This window comes from Myodes glareolus, chromosome 6, assembly GCF_982192425.1.
Source record: "Myodes glareolus chromosome 6, mMyoGla1.1, whole genome shotgun sequence".
Lineage (NCBI taxonomy): Eukaryota > Metazoa > Chordata > Mammalia > Rodentia > Cricetidae > Myodes > Myodes glareolus.
In genome coordinates this window covers 41617335-41628624 of record NC_142031.1, presented here as the reverse complement: position 1 = coordinate 41628624, position 11290 = coordinate 41617335, and positions in this window count along the sequence as shown.

Here is an 11290-nt window from a genome sequence, read left to right as displayed (position 1 = left end):
TCAATGGTCACTCCCTATCCAAACTGTGGGCATTTCCTCAGATAGCTGTGTTTAGTGCTGTATAGCTTTACTTTTTGCAAGTTAAAAAGACAATGAGTTGAAGAAATCTTTGAAAATCTAGAGGATCCCTATAAACTGTTGATATTTGGTACTTTGAGTAAAGGAACAATAAGCTAAACTTTTCCTTCATTAGCCAAAATAAGTTTTAGACTCAGATAAAAACTTACTCAAACAGAGACCCACATTGGAGCACTGGACTAAGGCCCCAAGGTCCAAATGAGAAGCAGAAGGAGGGAGACCATGAAAAAGGAAGCCAGGAGCGCAAGGGGTGTGTTCACCCACTGATACAAGGGGACTGATCTAATGAGAGCTCACCAAGGCCAGCTGGACTGGGACTGAACGAGCATGTGATCAAACCGGATTCTCTGAATGTGGCTGACATGGGGGCTGACTGAGAAGCCATTGACAATGGCACTTGGTCTTGTTTTGTCTGCATGTAGTGGCTTTTTGGGATCCTAGTCTGTTTGGATGCTTACCTTCCTAGACCTGGAGGGAGGGGGGAGGAACTTGAACTTCCCAGAGAGCAGGAAACTCTGACTGCTCTTAGGACTGGAGAGGGAGGAGGAGAGAGAGTGGGGAAATAGGAGGGTATTGGGAGGAGGGGAGGAAATGGAAATTTTTATAAATAAATAAATTAATTAATTAAAAAAATCATCTTACCAGTGGTGATAATATTATGGTAAGTGCAGAAAGCTTCACTGATCAATTTTTGAAAAACAAATATTAAACCATTCCAGACAGCAAAAAATTGCTCAAATATAATTTATTTTAAGCAAAAGAGAAAGCAGTCTAGACAAAAAAATCACAATTAGATAAATTAAAATATCAGCTAAAAACATCACTGAATTGAATAAGACAAAGGAAAAACAATAAATTCCATTTTCTTAAAGTGAAACTCATTAAGGGAAAATGAGGAGGAATACTAAAACATTAACAATTTAAAATAGATTAATCCAAAATGTCGCCCTTGACTCCCTGGTCACTCTGCAGGGGTGGCTCCACCCTGCTAAGCTCTTCAGTCTCCTATCCCAGCTTTCACCCAGGTACCCCTTCCTCTATTCCTCCCTTCTCCCTGGGGCCATAAAATTCCCCAGCAGATCAGCTTTGTGCTCTGGGACTGGACTGTAAGCACAACCCAGCAGGAGGGAGTTCCTGTGTTTCAGTAGCCTGCCCGAGGAAAGGTAGGCCTTCTGTCATTAAGGTCCCTGCCCAACAAGGCAACCTGACTGGTATCAGAAGATCTAATAGAGAGCATTTGAAGAAAGAGATGGCAAACGCCAAGGCAAAAATTCCTCCAACAATCTGAAAAAAAACATGAAAACACCAGATCCCTGTGACCCTACAATAGAAGGACTTGAACACCTTAAGCCAGAAGAAGTGGGAAAAAGTGCTATTATGAATGCAATAGAGTCCCTTAAACAGGATATGAATAACTCCCTTAAGGAACTGGATGAGAAGTATAACAAAAAGTTTGAAAAAATGAGTAAAGAAATGGATGAGAAGTATAACAAAAAGTTAAAAGAAATAAGTAAATTCGTAAACGATACCCTGGGAAACTAAGAAGAAACAAACAGGTAAAAACAATTGAAAACAGAAATGGAGGCAAGGAAGAAAACACAAACCAAGGGCCGGCTGGATATAGAAAAGCTATGTAAACAAACAGAGACTACAGAATCAAGCATAACCAATAGAATACAAGAGATAGAAGAACAAATCTCAGAGTCTGAAGACACCATAGAGAAAATAAACGCTCTGATCAAATAAAACAGCAAATCCAACAAATTCTCATCACAAAACATTGAAGAAATCTGGGACACAATAAAAAAACCCCAAATCTAAGAATAATAGGGATTGAAGAAGGAGAAGAATTGCGGATCAAAGATACAGAAAATATATTCAACAAAATTATAGATAAAAACTTTACCAATCTAAAGAACAATATTGCTATGAAGGTTCAAGAAGCATACAGAACACCAAATAGACTTGATCAAAAAAAAATCCCCTCGCCATATAATAATCAAAACACAAAACATACAGATTAAAGAAAGGATATTAAGAGCTGCAAAGGAAAAAGGTCAAGTAACTTTAAAAGGTAAACCTATCAGACTAACACCGGACTTCTCTATGGAAACCATGAAATATAGAAGGTCCTGGATAGAGGAACTGCAAAAACTAAGAGACCATGGATGCAAGCCCAGAATACTATACCCAGCCAAGCTATCATTCACTATCAGTGGAGAAAGCAAAATATTCCAGGATAAAACAAATTTAAACAATTCATAGCCACAAATCCAGCCCTACAGAAAGTAATAGAAGGAAAATCGCAACCCAAGAAATCTAACATTGTCAACACTGCCTACAATAACTCAGACATCTAGCGACCCTTCACAAGCACAGCTCAAAAAAGGGAAACACACAAACTCTACTACACACACACACACAAAATAATAACCAGAGTCAACAACCACTGGTCATTAATATCACTTAATACTAATGGACCCAACTCACCTATAAAAAGGCACATACTAAGAGATTTGATACGAAAACAGGATCCAACATTCTACTGTTTACAAGGAACACACCTCAACCACAAAGAAAGATATCTACTCAGAGTAAAGTGTTGGGAAAAGGTTTTTCAAGCAAACAGACCTAAGAAACAAGCAGGTGTGGCCATTCTAATTTCCAACAAAATTGACTTCAAACTAAAATCAATCAGAAGAGATGGAGACGGACATTTTATACTCATAACAGGAACAATTCATCAGGAGGAAGTCTCAGTCCTGAATATCTATGACCCTAATATAAAAGCACCCACTTATGTAAAAGAAAAACTTTTAGAACTCAAAGCAGTCATCAAACCACACACACTAATAGTAGGAGACTTCAACACACCTCTCTCACCAATGGACAGGTCAATCAGACAGAAACCTAACAGAGAAATAAGAGAATTAATAGAGGTAATGAATCAAATGGACTTAACTGATATCTATAGAACATTCCACCCAAATAGGAAAGAATATACCTTCTTCTCTGCAGCTCATGGAACCTTCTCGAAAATTGACCACATACTCAGTAACAAAGCAAAATTCCATAGATACAAAAAATATTAGTAACCACCTGTGTCTTTTTGGATCACCATGGAATAAAGTTAGAATTCAACAACAATTCTAACCCCAGAAAGCCTACAAACTCATGGAAGCTGAACAGTCAACTACTGAATCACCCCTGGGTCAAGGAAGAAATAAAGAAAGAAACAAAAGTCTTCCTTGAATTTAATGAAAATAAAGACACAACATACTCAAACCTATGGGACACTATGAAAGCAGTGCTAAGAGGAAAGTTCATAGCACTAAGTGCCCAATTAAAGAAAACAGAGAAAGCACACATTGGAGACTTAACAGCACACCTGGAAGCTCTAGAAAAAAAGAAGTTGATTCACCCAGGAGGAGTAGAACATGGAAATAATCAAACTGAGGGCTGAAATCAACAAAATAGAAACACCGAAAATAATCCAAAGAATCAATGAAACAAAAAGCTGTTTCTTGGAGAAAATCAACAAGATCGACAAACCCCTCTCCAAACTAACCAAATGGCAGAGAGAGAACACGCAAATTAAGAAGATCAGAAATGAAAAGGGGGACATAACCACAGACACGGAGGAAATTCAGAGAATCATTAGATCTTACTACAAAAGCCTGTATGCCACAAAATTGGAAAATGTACAAGAAATGGACAGGTTTTTAGATAAGTACCATTTACCAAAGTTAAATCAAGACCAGGTGAACAATCTAAATAGACCTGTTAGTCACGAAGATATAGAAACTGTTATCAAAAACCTCCCTACCAAAAAAAGCCAAGACCAGGTGGTTTCAATGCAGAATTCTACCAGAACTTCCAAGAAGAGCTAATACCTATACTCCTTAATGTATTTCACAATATAGAAACAGAAGAGACATTGCCAAATTCTTTTTATGAAGCTACAGTTACATGTGGGGGTCGCCGTTCCACGCCATCCACCTCCCACGAGTTCTATATTTACTACGGGTTAAAACACAAGACGCACTCACAGATACAGAGTTCGAGTCATCCTCAAGAAGAGACTGCCCAATTTATTCAACTTAATCCGGGGTTAATATACCCTTTAGCCCCAGTAAAGAAAAACTCCTCCCACCCAGAGGGGGCTGGGGAAACTGGCGCCTGTGAGAGCTTCTACGCGGGCAGGTGGTCGAGGGTGCAAGGCAGTGTCAGACAGGGTAGATGGGCCTTGGCACCTGAGCTTCTTTCAGGCAGGTTGAGAAATTACCATTTTAAAGTAATATAGACCCCTCAGTCTATTGTACCAGGCTATAGCAGAGCAAGCACGGAACTTAGCAGGAAGCTTAGCTGGTTAGCATAAACATTATTTGCATCCTGTGTTTTGGCCTCGAGGAACAGGGAGGACAGGGCCTCACATGTCCCCCTTTTATATAAAATATGATGACTAGCACTTTTTTTGGGGGGGGTGTGATGGCGTCAGGCAGGCTCTTCACCCGTCATGGGAAAAGTATTTCAGGTCAAAATACATTCCTGTCTTAGGTCAGAATCTCCTCCCATTCAATCCTTACCCATCATAGGCTTACTAGTCATACAATGAGTCCAGCCAGATTTATGCTGAAAGATGTTTTGAGGCGAATGCCAAAAGAACTTGACCTGAGTAGTCCTGACTTTGGCTTCATGAAATCATGAAGGTCATGCTCCAGCATATATAAGTATTTCCAAAGGAGATTGTGCTTTAGCACAATCCTGAAAATTCTGCTCAGAATAGAGCCCCTTTAAGTAAGGTCTCAATTAGCACTGGTGTAAGGTCCCTGGAAAGCTAACTAGAATAAATGACAGCCAATTAGTAAATTTTGCATTCCAGGGGCCATGAAAAACACTAAAAATCCTTTTCTGTGACCAGCAGAAGTCAAAAACCATATCCAATCTGTAAAGATTAACCTTGGTATCCAATTTTTAATTTGAACAACCACGGCATTTTGCAACCTGCCTTGAAGATACCCATAGTGCTCAGCAGAAACAGCTGACAGGATAAGGGAAAACCCAGCAGTACAGAATGTATAGAAATAACGGTACAGCAATGTATAGCAATAACAGTACAGCAATAACTGATAGATCAAGGATAGGGGGCTGGGGGAGGATGAATCCAGGTGCTGGATACCTTTTTCGGAATCCGCCAGCTCCACAGCAGACATGTTAGACAGCTCCATAGCAGAGGCTTTGTCCTCAGGCCTCTGGACAGATGAATCCACAGCCAGCATAGCAGCAGTATCCAAATGGATGTAAGCGCTTCTGGAAGAGACATAAACAATCTCCTTCCCCAAATTAATGCATGAACTGGACCACACTGTATATTGGGAGTAATAAAATACTCAGAACAAAACTTAGTTCATCCAGTATAGATGCCAGCTGGTCTTGAACTTAGAGACCTGTAGGTCTCTGCTCCAAAGAGCAAATCCTATTGGCCTGCACCACTGCAGCAGGCCTTAGAATTGGGCTGAATGGCCAGCCCCAAAACATCCCCTGGAGTCAGCTCCACCTGAAACTTTTCTAGGGGCAGAAAATAATTATCTGATCCAGGACGTGAGTGTCATTATATAACCGGATAAAATTATTTAAATTGTCATTTTTATGGGGGCAAATAGCCTCCCACCAACATTTAGAGAAATAATTAATAGGATCTTTAGAACTGAGAAGCTTCCATATAGCATAGAACAGTCAACAGGACATATCAGGCTATAATTGGAAATTTTTTGTCAGTCATCAATCCATTTTAAAACATGAGGACTCCAGAAATTAGTCCTCCAAAGAACACTTAATCAAATAAAAATATATGCAATAAACCTAAACTGAAAATTTTTAATAGATGAACTTAAAATGACTGAAAGACATTTAAAAAATCCTCAAATATAACATCTTTAATCATTGGAGAAATGTGAATCAAAATTACTCTTGAGACTCTATCTTATCCCTATAACATGATCAAGATCAAATACTGCTCATAACCTATGTATAAGAGAAACTTCTCCACCACTCTGGTGGAAATGCAAACTGGCACAGTCATTTTGGATCCTCGTATGTTGAAATCTCAGAAAATCGGGCAACAAACCATCTCAAAATTTAGCTATACCTCTATTGGGTCTGTAAAATTAAGGAACCTTTGAATCTGTTACAGTCTCTAACTTTAAACTGCCAAGGCTGTGCTGCACAGCGGGGAGCGGGACACAGGCCCGCTCTATCTGTAAACTGCCACCTGCGCTCCCACGGGTGTATTTTTAACTATCCTTTTGTACCGCCAAGGGTTGGCTATTGTGGCTCCTTGTGGGCTGCACGCCCATGTCTCTCTGTTTTCGTTTTTGGGGCCCTCGCCTAGCATTCCTTTTGTGTCACCCGGCAGTTCGCCTGGTCCCGCTTGTAACTCTCTCTCTCTCTCTATGGCTCTTTTGTCTCCTTTAGCAAATCCTATCGGGGTGCTCCACCATAACCAGCACCGCGCCCTGTTTTAGGGGCACCACGGGTGGTACCTGCTGTACCGCTCACAACCGCCTTGGGCGTGGGAGCCATCGCAGAACATGCGGCCTTGACCGCTGTACTCCAGGCAGGCGCTGTTTTGCACCTTTGTGCCGCTTCCTCCCCTTTGCATTTGCTTGTCCATCTGTCCACCCAGGCACCGCCTTTTATGGCCGCCTGGCGTCTGGCCCATGTATGAACCCTGTATGTCCCAGTACGGTCTATCGGCCTCCAGGGGCCCTCCGTGTCTGGGCAGCACGGCCCGCGGCTCCCGGACGAGTTTGTACCCGGGCCTGTGTGTTCAGGCCGCACCTCTGCTTTTCTCCCCTCCTTGGCCTGTCTGTCACGGCCTGGGCCCATTTGGAAGGGTCCCACGACCGCCTGTTCTCCCCACGCACCTTGGCCGTCTGCCTCTCTGTATCTAAGTGCACCTTGTAGCATCATGGCTATCTCAGCCACAGTGAGAGCCCATGTGCGTCCCTGTGACCCGCATTCAAACATGCATGGGAGCTTTCTAATCTCCCTGAAAGACAGGCTCTGTGAAGCTGTTCTTTTGTTTCTCAAAAACTCTTAATAGAACTTACAAATATATTATTTGAATCTTCTCTCAGCCTGAGGCCCTCACTTTTATGGGCCCTCGGCTATATTATTTGCTAGTTGCCAGCTACACTGGGCCCTGTTGCCTTGGGAATGGATTCCCACTGGGTGCTAGCTGCGTCCAGCCTGTTCTCTTTAGTAAAAGTTAAAGTTCCCTGCATGTGAGAGCCAGGGACTGAGCTCTCTCATAAAAATTAGACAAACAATCACCTCAAAAAGCAAACGGTCTTAATGAACTCTCACGTGGTGCGTCTACATTAAAAATGTTGGTGCTTCTCCAAAAGCACTGTCAATTGACCTTAACAGGCCTCCTGGTTCTGAACAAGAACAGAGATACTTGCATTTCAAAATCCCCAATTCACCCTGACCTTTACACAGCTGGCCCGCCTTTTTTTTTGTTTTCAGGGTGACCCCATAGGTTTTTTACCTTTTCAGAAACTCGTGGCTGCTTCTTCTTCGTTACCTGATACCCTGATACCAAAACCACATAAAGACACAACCAAGAAAGAATTACAGGCCAATCTCACTCATGAACATGAATGCAAAAATTCTCAACAAAATACTTGCAAACCGAATCCAAGAACACATTAGAAAAATTATCCATTATGATCAAGTAGGCTTCATCCCAGAGATGCAGGGCTGGTTCAACATACCCAAATCTATCAATGTAATCCATCATATAAATAAACTGAAAGAAAAAAACCATATGATCATGTCATTAGAAGCTGAAAAAGTATTTGACAAAATTCAACACCCCTTTATGAAAAAGGTGTTGAAGAGATAGGGGTTATAAGGATCATACCTAAATATAATAAAAGCTATTTACAGCAAGCCGACAGCTAACATTAAACTGAATGGAGAGAAACTCAAAGTCATTCCACTAAAATCAGGAACACGACAAGGCTGTCTACTCTCCCCATACCTCTTCAATATAGTGCTTGAAGTTCTAGCAATAGCAATAAGACAACATAAGAGGATCAAGGGGATTCGAATTGAAAAGGAAGAAGTTAAACTCTCGTTATTTGCAGATGATATGATAGTGTACATAAGCAACCCCTAAAACTCTACCAAAGAACTCCTACAGCTGATAAACACCTTTAGTAATGTGGCAGGATACAAGATCAACTCCAAAAAATCAGCTGCCCTCCTATACACAAAGGATAAAGAAGCAGGGACGGAAATCAGAGAAACTTCACCTTTCACGAAAGCCATAAATAGCATAAAATATCTTGGGATAACTCTAAGCAAGGAAATGAAAGACCTATTTGACAAGAACTTTAAGTCTTTGAAGAAAGAAATTGAAGAGGATACCAGAAAATGAAAAGATTTTCATTTCCTCCCCTGCTCTTGGATTGGGAGGATCAAAATAGTAAAACTGGCAGTTCTACCACAGCAATCTATAGATTCAATGCAATCCCCATCAAAATCCCATCAAAATTCTTCACAGACTTTGAGAGAACAATAATCAACTTTATATGGAAAAACAAAAAAACCCAAGATAGCCAAAACAATCTTATATAATAAAGGAACTTCTGGAGGTATAACCATCCCTGACTTCAAACTCTATTACAGAGATACAGTATTGAAAACAGCTTGGTATTGGCATAGGAACGGAGAAATCGACCTATGTAATTGAATAGAAGACACGGGTATTAACCCACAAACCTATGAATACCTAATTTTCGACAAGGGAGCTAAATGTATACAATGGAAGAAGGATAGCATCTTTAACGAATGGTGTTGGCATAACTGGATGTCAACCTGTAGAAGAATGAAAGTAGATCCATATCTACCACCATGCACAAAACTCAAGTCCAAATGGATTAAAGAGCTCAACATTAATCTGACCACTTTGAACCTGATAGAAGAGAAAGTGGGAAGTAGTCTACAAGACATAGGCACAGGGGACCACTTCCTAGGTAGAACCCTAGTAGCACAGACAATAAGAGAATCAATTAATAAATGGGACCTCCTGAAACTGAGAAGCTTCTGTAAAGCAAAGGACACTGTCAGTAAGACAAAAAGGCTACCTTCCGACTGGGAGAAGATCTTCACCAACCCCTCATCAGACAAAGGTCTGATCTCCAAAATATACAAAGAACTCAAGAAACTAGTCACTAAAACTCTACTTAACCCAATTAAAATGGGGTACTGATCTGAACAGAGAATTCTCAACAGAAGAACTTCAAATGGCCAAAAGACACTTAAGGTCATGCTCAACCTCCTTAGCAATCAGGGAAATGCATATCAAAACAATTTTGAGATACCATTTTACACCGTCAGATTAGCTAAACTCAAAAACATCAATGATGGTCTATGCTGGAGAGAATGTGGAGTGAGAGGAACACTCATCCATTGTTGGTGGGAAGCAAACTTGTGCAGCCACTGTGGAAATCAGTGTGAAGGTTTCTCAGGAAACTTGGACTTAACCTCCCTCAGGACCCAGCAATTCCACTCTTGGGAATATACCCAAGAGATGCCCTATCATACCACAAAAGAATTTGTTCTACTATGTTCATAGCAGAACTATTTATAACAGCCAGAACCTGGAAACAACCTAGGTGCCCCTCAATAGAAGAATTGTTAAAGAAGGTGTGGAACATATATACATTAGAGTTTTACTCAGCGGTGGAAAAAACAATGACATCTTGAATTTTGCATGCAAATGTATGGAAATAAAAAACACTTTACTGAGTGAGGTAACCCAGACACAAAAAGAGGAATGTGGTATGTACTCACTCATAAATGGATTCTAGCCATAATTAAAGGTCTTTAAGCCTATTATTCGTGATCCTAGACAAGCTAAATAAGAAGGTGAACCTTAAGAAAATTATGTAGTAATCCTCCTGGATATTGGAAGTAGACAAGAGTGCCAGGCAACCTTGGGTGCGTGAGGCGGGGGTAGATGGAAGGGGAGAGGATTAGAGAGAAGGGAGTAGGGGAGGATTGGGGAAAGCTCCAGGAATTGGCATGGGGGGAGGGAGGAAGGATGGATATAGGAGCAGGGAAGTATATATCTCAACTAAGGGAGCCACTTTAGGGTTTCCAAGAGACTTGATTCTAGAGGGATTCCCAGGTCCAAGGAGAGATCCCCAGATTGTTCCCTGGGCAGCAGAGGAGAGGATGCCTGAACTGGCCTTGGCCCATAACCATACTGATGAATATTTTGCATATCACCTTAGAACCTTCATCTGGCAATGGATGGAGATAGAGACCGAGATCCACATTGGAACAGTGGACTTAACCTCCTAGGTTCAAATGAGAAGCCGAAGGAGGGAGAATGTAAGCAAGGAAGGCTGAATCAGAGGGAAACTTCTCCCGACGATGGATGGAGATTGAAACAGAGACCCACATTGGAGCACTGGACAGAGCCTCCAAAGTCCAAATGAGGAGCAGAAGGAAGGAGAACATGAACAAGGAAGGAAGGACCGTGAGGAGTACATTCATCCACTGATACAAGGGGATTGATCTAATTAGAGTTCACCGAGGCCAGCTGGACTGGGACTGAACGAGCACGTGATCAAACCGGATTCTCTGAATGTGGCTGGCAAGGGGACTGTCTGAGAAGCCATTGATAATGGCACTGGGACTTGTTTCTTCTGCATGTACTGGCTTTTTGGGATCCTAGTCTGTTTGGATGCTTACCTTCCTAGACCTGGAGGGAGGGGGGGAGGAACTTGAACTTCCCACAGGGCAGGAAACCCTGATTGCTCTTAGGGTTGGAGAAGGAGGAGGAGAGGGAGTGGGGGGAGTGGGAGGGTATTTGGAGGAGGGGCGGAAGTGGAAACTTTTATAAAGAAAAAAATTTAAAAAAAGAAATATGCTGCCAATAAAACATTTTGAATATGAATAAAAGTTTAAGGAAAATTAAGATCTTTTAATTTGCAGGTAGTCATATAAAATAATGACATTTAATTTAGCTTTTATTTCTATTTATCAGAAAAAGGTAAATAAACATAACAATGAGAAATATTATATCATCAAAGACACACTTCATGGCATGTGTAAGGGCTCACAATAGATGAACATAACTTCATGTGAAATAATCTATCAGCAGCAAGATCAGTAATCACAGACCCAAAGAACT